Here is a 4,700-nt window from a genome sequence, read left to right on the forward strand (position 1 = left end):
TTCACAGATGTTTGTCTTGTTTACAGATGTTTGTCTTGTTTACAGATGTTTGTCTTGTCCACAAATGTTTCTTGTTTACAGATGTTTGTCTTGTTCACAGATGTTTGTCTTGTTTACAGATGTTTGTCTTGTTTACAGATGTTTGTCTTGTCCACAAATGTTTCTTGTTTACAGATGTTTGTCTTGTTCACAGATGTTTGTCTTGTTTACAGATGTTTGTCTTGTTTACAGATGTTTGTCTTGTTTACAGATGTCTGTCTTGTTTATAGATGTTTGTCTTGTTTACAGAGGTTTGTCTTGTTTACAGATGTTTGTCTTGTTTACAGATGTCTGTCTTGTTTACAGANATGTTTGTCTTGTTTACAGATGTTTGTCTTGTTTACAGATGTTTGTCTTGTCCACAAATGTTTGTCTTGTTTACAGATGTTTGTCTTGTTTACAGATGTTTGTCTTGTTTGCAGATGTTTGTCTTGTTCACAGATGTTTTTCTTCTTTACAGATGTTTGTCTTGTTCACAGATGTTTGTCTTGTTTACAGATGTTTGTCTTGTCCACAAATGTTTGTCTTGTTTACAGATTTTTGTCTTGTTCACAGATGTTTGTCTTGTTCACAGATGTTTGTCTTGTCCACAGATGTTTGTCTTGTTCACAGATGTTTGTCTTGTTTACAGATGTTTGTCTTGTTTACAGATGTTTGTCTTGTTTACAGATGTTGCAGTACAGCAGCACAGCTGTGCTGGGGGAGTCAGACATGCTTCATTTGATGGGGATGATAGAAAGGAGCGGGGTGAAGGAGCTCAGCCAGGAGGCGGCTCAGGTCCTGAGGTCACTTCTTACACAGGTAGACCGAGTCGTTACAAATAACGTTGGCATGTTTCAAACACACTGTGGGATACTAGTTTTTATATTTTAAATCACTTACTAATTATATCAAAATCCTTACAATATGTAATGGTAATTATCACAAAGTTCTGAGTTTTGCTGTCATTGAAAGATCAGTCGGAATAAAAAGTCATGTATTTATTTCTCATTATTTGACCTTGTTAGTTGTTTCTACATCACAATGTTTTTATTTATTTCATCAAATGAGCTTTTTTAGTTTCCACCTGAAGCTGTAACAGTTTCTTGCACATTTTCTAAGATCTTGTGCTTTGCTGGAGGTTTATCCTCTTGTAAACAAACTGTTCCTTATTGATGCAGCAGCACATGACCCAGACTACAGACAACATTATTATCTCGACACTAAAACAACCCCATTATATTTGTATCAGCCATATGGTCGAGGTGCTGCTCTCTGCTTTTCACTCCAAGCGTCAGCATGTAAACGATGTGTTGCTGTGCACGTTAGGCAACATAAATGTGTCATGATGTCGTTTTTATCACTCAGACATTGTTTTATTGTATAAATGGGCACAGCCCTGGTCAGTATGATTTACTAAATGTTCAAATCACAGACACTTTGAGGTAGAAACAGCAAAGGTGGAAAATATACAAAAGACCGAGTGTTGGGATTACAGTAGAAAGAGCTGACGTGTTGTTGGGCAGCTGAAAGATGTAAATTATTGGCTGACATAATTTATGACCACTGCTTTATTAGACAGATTAAATGCACACGCAGGTTGGGGATCTCTGTTTAATAACTTGGATTTGAAATGCAAAGCTGAGTTTTCACAACAGGGTGTTAATGACCTGATGTGAACAGCAGGTGAAAATCATGGTTAGTTAGATCATTAGCCACATGTCACGTCTCAACTGTCTATTCTTTGTGTGTTTTACATCATTTTCTCGTGCAACAACTGTGCCAAAATGGCAAATACTATTTTAGATAGAAAAAATTGTAAAAAGCTTATCTTGTGATATAGCGAGATGTCACTCAAAATATGTGTTCAGGATGGCTCTCAGCTACTACTGCATTTGTGCTCAGTATCTGTAGAATTATTAGACATTTTTGTGCTGGGTGAAAGGGCTGCAAGATATTGTTCTTTTTCTAACCGTGTGACATGGAAAAACCCTGGAATTTTCAACAGATGGCTTGAATAACACATTAAGTTCTGCTGCCATCTTATTGGCCATAAACCTGCACCGATCTTATTCATGTTACAAGTATGTTTGTTGTCTGTATTTGAGAGTTATTCTCGTCATCTGTTATTGCTTGCTTTTATTGTGCTGGGACCTGAGAACATGTTTCCTTCTATCTACGTGGATTGTATTTTACCACCTAACGTGCTTCCTCTGTGTCTACCTTAGTTTCTGTTTCTGTCATGCTTTAATAACCGTACTTTACCTCTTTTCCTACAGTTTTTTGCGAATTTGCTCATCTTCCTCGTTTTTGTCAAGATACTCGTCGTCCTCCTCCACAGCTCGACAACACTTCTCTGAAAAATGTTGCCATTTTGTTTCACAACAAAAAGAAAGTTCTGCTTCTTCCAGACGAAGTAACCTGTCAAAATAAAAGCTATATTGCAACCGTTTAGTGGTTTAGTCCCAAGATAACACATTGATTTAATTTCTCTCCGACATCGCAGGACCCGCAGTGTGACTGTTGTGCACACGTACATTGCGATACATTGTGCAGATCTAGTGGCTAATATTGATTAATTGTGGTGGCCATCTTAAATTGCAGCAACTAGAAAGGTAATAAACGTCAGATTTATATTTAAAAACTATTCCCTGAAAGTTAATTAAAATCCATTCAGTGGTTTATGAGATATTTCACAGACATACAATACATGAGCAAAAACATGATCAACCATCTTCACCTTTTGGCTTCATGCAATTTCCTCTGCTTTTTTCTGAAATCTGCTCAATGCAAAGCTTTTAGACCAAAATACCCACATGGCAGACAGGTGTGGGCCACAAGCTGGCTGACTACTGGCATGACAAGTGGTTTGTCGACCAGGTGTGGGCCAGGTGTGGTATTGATGGCATTATTTTTATGATGACATTCCACAACTGGCCTGACTGTGGTTTGGTTTATGTGGCTCAAATGTGACAACTGGCCTGGGGTCAGCTTTGTAAAAGATTGCGTGGAAACCATACTAAAAGTGAACGTACGGCCAAAGGCGAAAATGGCGTACGACAAAAAAAAAATAAATTCAGATTTATAAAACCGTGCGTACGCATGTTTCTGCACACCTTTCATTTATAGATCACAGCTTCACCTCAGAGTTTGCACACAAGGTCCCGCCTCAGGTTCTACCCTCTACACGCCCACATTCAACCATAAACAGTCAATGCAAAGTACCTCATGAATGTTAAGATGTATTTAAATCAGTCAGTGATCAATGTCAAAAGAAGTGATTGGTTCAGACACGCTCCATCATGCCTCTTGATGATGACAGGTGCTGACAGACAGCTGCTCACGTGAACTGATTGTCTGTAATTTACACAGGTTTTCCCTCATTTTGCAGGTTTACAGATGTTTAGAGTAATTTAACGATTTTTACCAAAAACTCAGCTTGAAATTAATTTTCTCTCAGAGCCTGCAGGACAATAAAAGCAGTAAATAAAATTAAATAAGTCAGATAAAGTTAAGTTCACTGCTCTTCTCCCCCGTCCTCCCCTCCTGCCTGCTGTTATCTGCAGCTGACTTTCTCCTCACCCCCTCACACATCCCCACAGCCCCGCAAGTGTGAGAAATACGGATATTAAAAAGTGAATCTTTTATAACACATCCATGCTGGCGAGGGCGTGCCCAGTGAGTACCCAAAGTGTGACTATAACCGAGCTTTTTGCTGTCGTTCTGTTGGAATGTCTCTTGTCGGGGAGGGGTCCTTGGGTCAGGGTCCTCTGAGGAGGAAGAAGATGAATGGAGATGTGTGAACTTTTATTTAAGATTTAAGTTTTTATTTCAAAGGTCCTTATGGCTCAGCAGCAGAAGCGTAAATTATACTGTTAAGAAAGCTAAAGTCTATCTAAAATCTAGTCTGATTATGAAGTTAAATTAAATATCTGACAATGGTCATTACACATTGTCTCCAAAATGAGCGTACACATGGGTTAGAGCTGGCTGAGGGACCGCACATTTTCATGCCAAGTTTGGATTTTATAAATCACAACCTTTGCATGAAAAGTGGCGGACGCAAGTTTCTGGGCTCATTTTGTGCGTACGCAAACTTTATAAATCCGACCCCTGGTTATTTTTTGTTTTTTTGTGTGCTGGCCCAAGCATGGACCACTTCTGACAAACCACATCTGGTCCACCAAAAGGCTGTCATTCTTTGGGGTATCTGGGCTTTGTGCAGGCCATAACTGGACCAAACAAATTTTGCTATGTGGCAAATGTCTGTTTCTCAACCAATGTTTTGTTGGTTGACCAGATTCATTTTCATTACTTGTTCTGCAAGTAATGAAAATTAATCTGGTCAGGGTTGGTATTTTCGGCTCAATTATCACAACACTGGTGAAACATCATGTTCAAAAGAGAGACCAAATGATGTGCAGGAGATCGATTATTTACAAACATGCAGAGTTTACCACACAAAACTCAGATCTGTACCATTTCCTGGATTCCCATCCTCTACGGACTTTGAGGAGATGACCCCAAACAACACGTGACTAAAAGCTTTATACCAGAGCCAAGTCCCAGCCTAGATATGGTGTCATAGTAAACAAGGAAGTAAACATCTCTAACGTGTAAAATATGTGTTTATACTGTTGGAGCGATGCATATTTTAAGATGGAAACCTCTAACAACAACAA

The 4,700-nt window shown here is 38.9% G+C and overlaps 1 protein-coding gene across 1 annotated transcript in view; it reads left to right on the forward strand.

Moving 5' to 3' along the window:
* The first annotated feature begins 818 nt into the window (after window positions 1-818).
* ccdc134 (coiled-coil domain containing 134) overlaps window positions 819-4,700 on the forward strand; it is a 24,609-nt gene continuing 20,727 nt past the window's right edge. Inside the window, exon 1 of the mRNA XM_014012930.1 lies at window positions 819-840. The gene's annotated coding sequence lies outside the window, so the exon portion shown is untranslated. The remainder of the gene's footprint in view (window positions 841-4,700) is intronic.

This window comes from Austrofundulus limnaeus, unplaced genomic scaffold, assembly GCF_001266775.1.
Source record: "Austrofundulus limnaeus strain Quisiro unplaced genomic scaffold, Austrofundulus_limnaeus-1.0 Scaffold96, whole genome shotgun sequence".
NCBI classification, from domain to species: Eukaryota; Metazoa; Chordata; class Actinopteri; order Cyprinodontiformes; family Rivulidae; genus Austrofundulus; species Austrofundulus limnaeus.